The sequence below is a fragment of the Hemiscyllium ocellatum genome, unplaced genomic scaffold (genome assembly GCF_020745735.1).
Source record: "Hemiscyllium ocellatum isolate sHemOce1 unplaced genomic scaffold, sHemOce1.pat.X.cur. scaffold_1090_pat_ctg1, whole genome shotgun sequence".
Classification (NCBI taxonomy): Eukaryota; Metazoa; Chordata; class Chondrichthyes; order Orectolobiformes; family Hemiscylliidae; genus Hemiscyllium; species Hemiscyllium ocellatum.
In genome coordinates this window covers 51,463-64,543 of record NW_026867673.1, presented here as the reverse complement: position 1 = coordinate 64,543, position 13,081 = coordinate 51,463, and positions in this window count along the sequence as shown.

The window sequence follows — 13,081 nt, the reverse complement described above, 5'->3', positions numbered from 1 at the left end:
TACGTGAATTTTGGATCCTGGACGCAGTTTTTGAGTTGAGTTAATACGTGAATTTTGGATCCTGGACGCAGTTTTTGAGTTGAGTTAATACGTGAATTTTGGATCCTGGACGCAGTTTTTGAGTTGAGTTAATACGTGAATTTTGGATCCTGGACGAGGTTTCTGAGTCAAGTTAATGCGTGGATTTCGGATCCTGGACGCGGTTTCCGAGTTCTTAAAGTGTGTTTTTCCCGGAGGTCACAAGTGGTTCCGGCAGCCCAATTTTCAGAGGTGACAAAGTGCTCGGATGGGTAATTTTCAGAGGTGACAATGTGCTCTGACGGACAATTTTCGAAGGTAACAAGGTGCCCTGATGGACTGTCTTCAGAGGTAACGAAGGCTCTGACACGCGAGACGTCCAGTGCTGCAGTAATTTTCTTCTGAATGGGGGATTTTGTCGGGCCCGACGCGCTAGTGGGGAAAAGAAACTCTGGGTCTGAGTTAAGGTACAGCGTGGCTTACGGAGCCTGGACGCTTTTTGAAATTAATTAATACAGCGCTGACCGCACTTGACTGATTGGATCCTTTCTCTTTTTAATAAGCACTTTAACTCTGACACCTATCGATAGACACATTCGCTGCTAGCATCCTAAGGGGACAGAGGGCGGATCTCATCTCCTGGATAGGGTTTACCTGCACAGGCGTTTGCCTTAGACCGGTTGTTAAGAGCAGAAATCTGCCACGCGAAGGTCAGGCTTTTGAAAAACGCTCTGTTTTTAAAGCGGTACCCACCAGGTGAGATCCGTCATGGGGACTTGAACTTTGGACCACCAAAAATGACCCAATTTCGACCATTACGTCCCGGAGTGCCCTGGTGGCACCTCACGGTTGGCACAGACGTAACTTGGCATGCCCATTTATTACTGGACAGTGTAGCAGTGCACAAGACAGCACTGGATCAAGTGTTTAACCAAGCGCCCGCCCAAAAAGACCTGATATTGACGAGACTAAAAGAGACCTTCACTGATACGGCGCTAATGACCAAGATTTTAAACGGTCTCCTACTCTCGCCGCAGTATTCAGTGCAGCAAACAATAGCCCTAGGGAAACCCCCTACTGATTGGGCACCACCGACCGCTGAAAAATCCCCGGGGTGGAAAACGAAACTGTTAATCACATTCAACCCGCAGTGGCAAGGGGGCCACTGTACCTCCACCACAGCCCCAGTTTTTGTACGGCCGACTTTATTCGGGATTATAGAAACTGGTATTAGGCTACGGTTTCACACAGATTGTCAGTTTCTGCGAGGATGTAATGCCTCGAAACATGTCACTAAAACTGGGGACAATGGACTGCGACAGGCTGAGACGAGAGTACGGACACACCGACAGTATGCGTGGGTTGGCATGTATGTGGATGAAAACCAGTGTGGGGCCGGCCCAGTGAGAGAGGGAGTGAGTGAGTGAGTGCAGTGATTTTTAACAGACGTGGCGAACGGAGGTGTCGCAGCAAATGTTTCATCCCAGCTCTCGGTGTACAGTGGACCGGCACCGACAGCCTGAGTGACGGAGTGGGACCGTGGGAAGCCGCCCAGCAGCCGAAAGCAGTTTTACTGCTGTCGGAGTACGTGAGTGTTGTTCCCTACACTTAGCGGTTTGGGATTGATCACTTAATGGTCTGGGATTTTTCTCCATAGTCTCGTCTTGATTTTTAGGATTAAATACCGCTTGTCCCCCCACTATCACTTTTAATTACTCTTATACTTGGAAAGGAATACCTGGATGTAGGGAGGGGGCGCAGGAAGGGATGGTGGAGCTTTTTATTTTAATAACACTACGGTTGTGGAATCCTAAGACGGAAAATCCCGGGGTGTCCCGTGCTCACCCTAGTTTTGGCGGGTCACCCTTCTCTGGGCGGGTCACCTCAGTTCTTGGCGGGCTTTCTTGCTTTTGGCGCGAAGGCTCAGGTTGGGCGGGGCCAGCTGACTTTTGGCACGAACGCTCAGTTGGGGCGGTGCCCGTTCGCTTTTGGCGCGAATGCTCACTCTTGGCAGGATTGCACAGTCTAGAAGGGGCTGCTCGCCTGCGGATGTTCCGCGACCCTATTAGCTCAACTACCGCGCCACCACTACACCGATGGGTCTCTCAAGCGTCATTGCCCTACTCCATGGGATTACTCGATGAACAGGTCCTCTTCAGTTACTGGGATGTCGATATGAATCATGCCTCTAACCACATCTTGTTTGACAGGTTGTACCTTTTACTTTTAACTATAATGTCCCGACCAACAACATGCGCACTGCCGTATCGCCATACTGTGCGTTTTCATTTACAATGTTTTGTAGGTCTAGTGTTTGGCCGTCCCACTGCCCAAATATCCCCCAACCCGCTTATTTTTGTCTCTCTCTCTTTTTCCCCCGCTGGTCACAGGCCTCAGGCCTCCAACTAGGACGTGCTACTCAGCACACAGCAGGGTGCTTGGCCCATCTCTCTTCCTCGCAGCCGCTCACTCATCTTTTTGTCCGACGACATGGTTGTTTAGGCCATCCCTTTTCCCCTCGTGTTCACAAAGTGCCAAGAACGAGGGGGGGCCCACCTACTCCTTCTTCCGTCTATGCCCTCCAAATTTTTCTGCCCCTTCTCACGCACCCATTTTTATCCTTTCTCCCAAGTCCACAGATTTTTTCTCTCGCTAAAGCATTCTGGACGCTCATTTTAAAGCGATTTCCTCCTGCTACTTGTCCCCCCCTCCTCAAGTTTGCGGCTAGGGAGGGTTGAGCTACTGCTGCCACAGACACTGCCATTTCCAGTCCCTAAAGCGGGTATTGGCAACCATGCGGGGTGAAGATGCCAGCCAGTCTATCTGGCTGAAGCTACACTCTCCGATGTTTTGAATATGCAACCTGTAACTGCCAGACACTACCAAACCTTCCCCAGTGGAATCTAGTACAGACTCCTCTTGCCGATTGTACTGCCCTACCCTACACCCCGCTCTCCATTCCCCACGCCATGGTCACGCCCCTTCATCGTCTCCTCCCAAACCTACACACTTTATGGTCACCGCCGGATCTGAGGTCGTCTCAGCTTTGTCTTTCACTCAGCCTGCATTGAATTCACCTGGTTCTCACTGAATTGAGGATCCGCTGATCCCTACGCTCCATCTCTTTTTAAGGTTTTAAGCTCCCTGAGGTTTTCTACCAGGACACAGTAACTCATCTTCTGGCCTCATCTCTCCATTAGGGCATTTCACTCACTATGCTTCTACTGCCGTGCTCTGCGCCCCATCTTCTTTCCAAAGTCTCATGCTCCCTGAGGTTTGCTACCAGGACTTCCCAACTCTTATGCTTCCTGAGGTTTGCTGGGTCCACCGCCACTGCAAACTTAAAGGTTTCCGACCCCTCTGTTGCACTGTGGGCGCTCACGCCGGCCTATCATTTTTCTCTGTCACATTCCTTGCCAACGCTCTCTTTTGTCCTCCACCGCACCTACAGTCTCGGCAGCACTTTGCCGTCGCCTTTTGCTTCAAGGCATACAAACGCCTCCCATGGGTATCAATACTCAGCTCCTACCCAAATCCTTCAGTCTCCTCAACTGCGAGTACTCCGCACCAATCCATCTGTTCATATCTTTTGCGACGTGCAGGTTCGCACTGAGAACGGCAGGGTGACCAGGTTCCTCTATGAATCCTCTCCTAGGGGTATCTTTTAAAGGCTGCTACTTCCCCCAAATTCATCAAATCTTCATGCATTTCACGTAGGAAACTGCTACACAGCCAATTTCTGCCCTGATCTGTCTGACCAGCTTTTTGACATTCTCTCTCTCTCTGTCTCCTTTCCAACATGCCCGCAGCACCTGCGCACACTCCTTTGGCTAGAGCACACGGCCCCTCTCACAAGCAGGTTCTTCATTAGGCCAGGATCGTCCTTGCACCTCTCGTTCTGCGCCTCATTCAGGGCAACAAGCCCCCTCAGGGAATTGGTCCAACTTCGTACCACCGCAAATCTCCCAATTGCCCAGAGTTTTCCTTTGCTCATGAGGCTCCAAGTGAGAAGGGCCCCGCTCCATAATCATCATCATCATATCTTGTACCGAGCTGGCTGGAAACACATACGCCACTACACGCACCACTTCTCTCATCGTTCCAGGTCAGCAGAACCTAATATATCTCTAAAATCACTCGATGAAGACACGACCTGATGGGGAGGTGCAGTCTGAGCTGGAAACATGCAGCCCCACCTTCACACGGCCCGACATGAGTCCATTTCACTAATATCCTTACTCTTCGTGTACTTTATTCCGCTCTCTAAACTCTTCATTCAGCCTTATCTTAAGAGATCCACCTTGTTTATCATGGACTCCGCTTCGAGCGGGCAAATAGCCGCCAGGATAAGGTAGTGCCCTTTAGCTGCTGGCTCAACCCCCTGTTTGTCTACATTGGTCTTTCTCCATTGTATAGGCGCCTTTCCTGATGTTACCAATACTTTCTGCATCACAGTCGCGGATCGCTCCAATATCCTACCCAACTGTCTAGGGGCGACAATCCCGCCCTGCTTGCTAAAGGCGGTTCCCGGCTACCTTGCCGCTTATTCTGCGCGCCCTGTGAGGCTAGGGGCATCTCCTTCTCTTCCCTAACCACACACTGGAATTTCACCTGCTCTATTGTCCTATTACCACAGAGCTGATGGGGATCCTCATCATTTCCACATTAATGACCCTTATCCTAAACGGTCTCCATGGGCGCCTCATCGAACGATTGTCCTACGACAACACCATTGGTTGTGCGCCCCGAGCACCGGCAGTTCCCCGGTGTGCTAATCGAAACTACTTGTGTCCCTTACTGCGCATTATCAAGGCGAACCGTTTGCCTTCCCCTATGCAGTCTATTGGAGTTCCCTTCTCACTATTACCAATCCCACTTCCCTCTCGAGGGACTTACTCTATTTTTTCGACACAACTCCTGGACGAATGTTTTTACTCTTCAAACATTGCGTTTTAAAACATACAGGCGCCTGCGCTCCTGCAGCTGCTAGCACACAGTCCCACCGAGTCATAACTGCCACTCGTACTATCTTGCATTTGTATCAGTGTCCCGACTTTCATCTCCCCCGTGTAGTGCTGCTGCTCAAATGGACACGGATTATCCTACTCATTGTCTTCCACAGTCTGCGCACACTTGATTTTAACTTTGTCAGAATATTGCGACTTGACACCTTTTGCGTGACTGCTCCCCGCAATTACCTCCCCGACACTGGACCAGTGTCATGATTAGGTTTTCACATTTTTCCTCTGCCTCTTCGTAATTCGACGAACATTAAAACACCTATAATCTGGCTACCCCTGCCTCGACTGCCTTTTGTGGCAGCCCGTGCTGGGGAGCCTTTTTCTCTGATTTGAGATCACGAATCCCTCTGACTACCTTTGTGTAAAGTTGTACCCTTTCCCTTACATGAAACCACTCCTTCTACCTCACACAGAGTTCTCTCTATTCTGATCTGACTCCTTTTTGTGGAATACTGCCACGTACAGGTCCGCAACTCATAAGAAAGGTTAAGGGGTTCAGACTACCTTCATTATTTTCACCATTGTCTTTTTATATCTGCCCCCCCCCATTCCTCTTACACAGATGGTTGAGTGCACTCTTCCTGGTTGCATTTGACAGTCCACATGAGCACAGACCTTATGTTCAGGAGTACTGACTGGAGAATTTGGGGACCGCCTCCCGTCCATTCCGGTCTCCCAGACATGCCACCCCAAAGACCCCATACAACACACCACTTTATTTCCCATAGTAGTCACATGGTTCCTGACTGACCCCGCCATATATCACCCTGGTGACGCGGGGACTCCTTTTTACTGCATTCCCACAGCCCCATCTCACTGATTTAAAGGTGATGAGGTATCATTACTTTTCAACCGGACCCCCATACGTTGAGCTCCACCAGGAGACGCCGCTGCCACCAACTCCGACAACACGACAGCCTGTGTGTGACCTCCTACAAACGGACAGGGACATATCCAATACATGCTGTAATGTGACTTCCGCTCGTGAGCTATGATACCGGGTTTTTTCCTTGCGGCCGGTTGCATTAAGGGCGGGCGATGGGGGACCTGCCAGTTAGTCTCTCCATTGGTCTACTACCGCCTTTGCGTGAGCTCGCGGTTCGGGCGTAGTACATGCTATCTCACCGGTGTATGTCAGCTCTCTCAATGGTTTTCTTCCGAATTCATCTGATCCTGTTGTACCCATGACTAACTTTTCATCTTCATCCACATGAATGAAGCCTGGTTGTCCAAAGAGCCCCTACTCATTTATTTTGCCCGTCTAAATTGGGGATATGTCAATTGATCCTTCCATAACAGCGGGTGGGGGAGATGTACTGTGCGCCCTGGCAATTGAAACACTGCTGTTCTCGCAAGCGGCCCTTGCGGACTGTCCAATATTCCTGACTGGCCTCAGCCACTCTCGGAGGCCACTGACCATGCTACTGAGCTGTCCTTGTGGCGGTGAAATGGATGTCGCCATCTATTACTCAATGCAGCACGACTGGTTAGCCAATGACGGGTAAGATCCCTCGGGCGAGGGACAACCTAAGACAGGCACAGGCGCGCATTGACATCGGAACGGGTGGCCTCCGCTCGTCTCCATTTGATGAGATTTCTGCCTGCTTGCATCCGTGTCGGACGGTTGGACAGCACGGCTGCTCTCTGGACCATACTGATCTACGGGACCACCGGGGCACAGTACAGTTTCACACTGGGTTTCAGATCTCTAGCGGGTACCTAACTGCTGGTACCAGGCTGTTCCTACTCCCTTTCCAAACTTACAACGCCTATTTACATTTGCCGGCTCTTTGGACTACAGACTTGCGTTTACTAAATGGCTTACTCATTCTAACGCACTCGCGTACATTTCGCCAGCTCTGAATGACTTACTGCAATGCTTGTCTAATCCTGTGCTTTTCGTTATTTCTGCAGACACTGCCTCAATTACTTCAACTATTAGTTTAGCTTAGCATGCAGCTGTGACTATCTATTGCTTAATTGTGTAGCGGCGCGTTTTTCAGGGCACCCTTCATCCCCATATGACTGTCTCCTTAGAACCGGTGAGTCTGGTCGATACAACACCGGACACCGGTCGCCTCGTGGGGTTGCGTTCCTTACGGGATAAGGGGGTGTGGCCTCTTTTGAGGCCAAGGGAGGGAATGTTGGGGAGAATCTGCTATCGGGGTACCTACATTGGGGCTAGGGAGGGGAGCACCATTATTAAAGCAGACACTGTCAGATACCAGCTAAAACACAGCCATGTAAAGTAAATCCAGCCACTGCAGGACTGTCTGCCTGGGGCCACATTCCTGGGGGATTAGAACATGTCCGTCAGTTTCAGATCATCCTGTTACACTCTCATTGTTAATAAAGGAAACCGGTAACTATCGGATAGTGTAAATCGCACCGATACTACACTTGATTGATAAAGTACTTGCTAATGCCTCCGCTGACGTCAAACTCATTCGGGTCCTGTGTTAAATGATAATATCTGTATATTCAACTCTGGAGAACTATTGTGAACGCCCAGACAGCCAGACGCATGGCAATGAGGAAACCCTTCCAAACAATAAACTTTTAAATTACAAGATCGGAAACTGCTGAACCCAGGATGTCTGCCCATTGTTCAGCACAGCAGGAGCAGGACAGGTATCTCGGGGCAGCCAATAGAGACACTAATCCCTTCACAGACAGGTGAACCGACCAATGAGAGAACCGAACGAGGGAAAACTGACCGGGAACTCGAGGAAGCGCGAAGTATAACTGCTCCAGGACCGTAGAGGGAGACAGAACGCCTTCTCCAACGAATTTGCATGCTTTTGAATTCGTTGTATAGTTTGCCAGTCTTGATTCTGTAATAAACGGTGTTTTTGCTCCAAACTCTAGCCGGTTTGATCTCTCCTTCCAACGAACACGTAGAGACGAGACCATTCGGTTTCCTTCTCAACAGCACTATGGGTAATTTAGCACGGCCAATCCACCCTAACCTGCACATCCCTGAGCACTATGGGTAATTTAGCATGGCCAATCCACCAAACCTGCGCACCCCTGAACACTATGGAACAATTTAGCATGACCAATCCACCCTAACCTGCACATCCCTGAGCACTATGGAACAATTTAGTATGGTCAATCCACCCTAACCTGCACATCCCTGAACACTATGGAACAATTTAGCATGGCCAATCCACCCTAACCTGCACATCCCTGAGCACTATGGGTAATTTAGCATGGCCAATCCACCCTAACCTGGACAACCCTGAACACTATGGGTAATTTAGCATGGCCAATCCACCCTAACTTGCACATCCCTGAGCACTATGGGTAATTTAGCACGGCCAATCCACCCTAACCTGGACAACCCTGAACACTATGGGTAATTTAGCACGGCCAATCCACACTAACCTGCACATCCCTGAGAACTATGGGTAATTTAGCACGGCCAATCCACCCTAATCTGCACATCCCTGAGCACTATGGGTAATTTAGCACGGCCAATCCACCGTAATCTGCACATCCCTGAGCACTATGGGTAATTTAGCACGGCCAATCCACCCTAACCTGGACAACCCTGAACACTATGGGTAATTTAGCATGGCCAATCCACCCTATTCTGCACATCCCTGAGCACTATGGGTAATTTAGCACGGCCAATCCACCCTAATCTGCACATCCCTGAGCACTATGGGTAATTTAGCACGGCCAATCCACCCTAATCTGCACATCCCTGAGCACTATGGGTAATTTAGCATGGCCAATCCACCCTAATCTGCACATCCCTGAGCACTATGGGTAATTTAACACGGCCAATCCACCCTAACCTGCACATCCCTGAGCACTATGGGGTAATTTAGCATGGCCAATCCACCTTAACCTGCACATCCCTGAGCACTATGGGTAATTTAGCATGGCCAATCCACCCTAACCTGCACATCCCTGAGGACTATGGGTAATTTAGCATGGCCAATCCACCCTAACCTGCACATCCCTGAGCACCTATGGGTAATTTAGCACAGCCAATCCACCCTAACCTGCACATCCCTGAGCACTATGGGTAATTTAGCATGGCCAATCCACCAAACCTGCGCACCCCTGAACACTATGGAACAATTTAGCATGACCAATCCACCCTAACCTGCACATCCCTGAGCACTATGGAACAATTTAGTATGGTCAATCCACCCTAACCTGCACATCCCTGAACACTATGGAACAATTTAGCATGGCCAATCCACCCTAACCTGCACATCCCTGAGCACTATGGGTAATTTAGCATGGCCAATCCACCCTAACCTGGACAACCCTGAACACTATGGGTAATTTAGCATGGCCAATCCACCCTAACTTGCACATCCCTGAGCACTATGGGTAATTTAGCACGGCCAATCCACCCTAACCTGGACAACCCTGAACACTATGGGTAATTTAGCACGGCCAATCCACACTAACCTGCACATCCCTGAGAACTATGGGTAATTTAGCACGGCCAATCCACCCTAATCTGCACATCCCTGAGCACTATGGGTAATTTAGCACGGCCAATCCACCGTAATCTGCACATCCCTGAGCACTATGGGTAATTTAGCACGGCCAATCCACCCTAACCTGGACAACCCTGAACACTATGGGTAATTTAGCATGGCCAATCCACCCTATTCTGCACATCCCTGAGCACTATGGGTAATTTAGCACGGCCAATCCACCCTAATCTGCACATCCCTGAGCACTATGGGTAATTTAGCACGGCCAATCCACCCTAATCTGCACATCCCTGAGCACTATGGGTAATTTAGCATGGCCAATCCACCCTAATCTGCACATCCCTGAGCACTATGGGTAATTTAACACGGCCAATCCACCCTAACCTCCACATCCCTGAGCACTATGGGGTAATTTAGCATGGCCAATCCACCTTAACCTGCACATCCCTGAGCACTATGGGTAATTTAGCATGGCCAATCCACCCTAACCTGCACATCCCTGAGGACTATGGGTAATTTAGCATGGCCAATCCACCCTAACCTGCACATCCCTGAGCACCTATGGGTAATTTAGCACAGCCAATCCACCCTAACCTGCACATCCCTGAGCACCTATGGGTAATTTAGCACAGCCAATCCACCCTAACCTGCACATCCCTGAGCACTATGGGTAATTTAGCATGGCCAACCCACCCTAACCTGGACAACCCTGAACACTATGGGTAATTTAGCATGGCCAATCCACCCTAATCTGCACATCCCTGAGCACTATGGGTAATTTAGCACGGCCAATCCACCCTAATCTGCACATCCCTGAGCACTATGGGTAATTTAGCACGGCCAATCCACCCTAATCTGCACATCCCTGAGCACTATGGGTAATTTAGCATGGCCAATCCACCCTAATCTGCACATCCCTGAGCACTATGGGTAATTTAGCACGGCCAATCCACCCTAACCTGCACATCCCTGAGCACTATGGGGTAATTTAGCATGGCCAATCCACCTTAACCTGCACATCCCTGAGCACTATGGGTAATTTAGCATGGCCAATCCACCCTAACCTGCACATCCCTGAGGACTATGGGTAATTTAGCATGGCCAATCCACCCTAACCTGCACATCCCTGAGCACCTATGGGTAATTTAGCACAGCCAATCCACCCTAACCTGCACATCCCTGAGCACCTATGGGTAATTTAGCACAGCCAATCCACCCTAACCTGCACATCCCTGAGCACTATGGGTAATTTAGCATGGCCAACCCACCCTAACCTGCACATCCCTGAGCACTATGGGTAATTTAGCATGGCCAATCCACCCTAACCTGCACATCCCTGAGCACTATGGGTAATTTAGCACGGCCAATCCACCCTAACCTGCACATCCCTGAGCACTATGGGTAATTTAGCACAGCCAATCCACCCTAACCTGCACATCCCTGAGCACTATGGGTAATTTAGCATGGCCAATCCACCCTAACCTGCACAACTTTGGACTCTGGGAGCAAACCTGAGCACTCGGAGGAAACCCACGCAGACACAGGGGAGAGTGTGCAAACTCCACACAGACAGTTGACCGAGGCTGGAATCGAACCTGGGTCCCTGGCGCTGTGAGGCAGCAGTGCTAACCACTGAGTCACCGTGTTACCCCTTTATAAGGTTTATAAGGTCATCCCTCAGCCCCCTATGCTCCAGGGGTAAAAAAGTCCAAGCCTCTCGTTATAACTCAAACCGTCCACTCCCAGGCAACATCCCAGGAAATCTCCTCTGGGCCCTCTCCAGCGTAATAACATCCTTCCTTTAACAGAACCGGACACCTTGCTCCAGACGAGACTTCACCCATGTCCTGTACAACCCCAACATCGCACCTCCCGATGAAGGCAAGCCGTGCCAAACGCCTTCTCAAACGCCGACTTTGGGGAACCTTAGTGGGCCCCTCTCGCGCCGCCGCCACTTCGTCGGAGAAAGAGCCGAGGGTGGAGGGATATTTCCCGTTCTCAGCGAAGGGGGCGCGCAGCAGGTGAGGTGGGAAGCAATGGGTCCGGAGGGCTGCGCCAGGATAGGTCTGCCATGTCAGGAGATCTCTCGGAAGTAGGTCGATTTGTGCTCTGTGGAGTTGGTGGACTTTTAGTGAATTCAAACGAATTAACTTAATAATTCCCTGATGAAGGGCTAAAGCCCGAAACATCGACCCTCCTGCTCCATGGGGCTGCCACACTCTCGACTATATCCCTTGATATTTTTGAGGTATCTCTCAATTGTGCACTCTGTCGCCCCCTGGTGTTCTTTCAGTCTTCCTTGGGGGCTGGTGTGTTGTGGAATAAATGGGTTATGTTTAGATTAGATTCGATTAGATTACTTACAGTGAGGAAACAGGCCCTTCGGCCCAACAAGTCCACACCGACCCGCTGAAGTGCAACCCACCCAGATCCATTCCCCTGCATTTGCCCCTTCACCATGGGTAATTTAGCATGGCCAATTCACCTAACCTGCACATCCCTGAGCACTATGGGTAATTTAGCACGGCCAATTCACCTAACCTGCCCATCCCTGGGCACTATGGGTAATTTAGCACGGCCAATCCACCCTAACCTGCACACCCCTGAGCACTATGGGTAATTTAGCACAGCCAATTCACCTAACTTGAAAATCCCTGAGCACTATGGGTAATTTAGCACGGCCAATCCACCCTAACCTGCACATCCCTGAGCACTATGGGTAGTTTAGCACGGCCAATCCACCCTAACCTGCACATCCCTGAGCACTATGGGTAATTTAGCATTGCCAATTCACCTAACTTGAAAATCCCTGAGCACTATGGGTAATTTAGCATGGCCAATTCACCTAACTTGAAAATCCCTGAGCACTATGGGTAATTTAGCATGGCCAATCCACCCTAACTTGCACATCCCTGAGCACTATGGGTAATTTAGCACGGCCAATCCACCCTAACCTGCACATCCCTGAGCACTATGGGTAATTTAGCATTGCCAATCCACCCTAACCTGCACATCCCTGAGCACTCTGGGTAATTTAGTACGGCCAATCCACCCTAACTTGCACATCCTTTGGATTGTGGGAGGAAACCGGAACACTCAGGTCCTTGGTGCCGTGAGGCAGCAGTGCTAACCATTGATCCATAGGGCAGGTTCAATTTTCATCCCTGGCTGAGGTAACCATGACGACTCTAGACCACGCCCCTCGCCTCATCACTCCTGGCGTTAAACCGCGCCCGCCCCCAGTCCCCAGAGGAGAGACAGTGGGAACCAGGGTGGCACCAACTCAGTTGAGTGTCAGTTCTGTTTCAGACTGCAACCACCAGGTGGCAGTGCTCACCATGGCAGGCAATAGGCTCTATTTCCCCACCGTTGACATCCAGGGTGAAGGTGGCCACTCAGCCCTTTCAATTCAGCCTATCCCAGCCCTCGCTAATCATTTGTTGCTCCTCGCGCGATCAAAGCACCTCGTGGGCTGTTTTATCGATCTCCTCAATCAAAGGCTTGGCGTACAGACCACTCTGGCCTGAAGGAGATGGTTAAAACAAAATGGAGGTGGGGAAAAGACGGGGAATGAGGGAC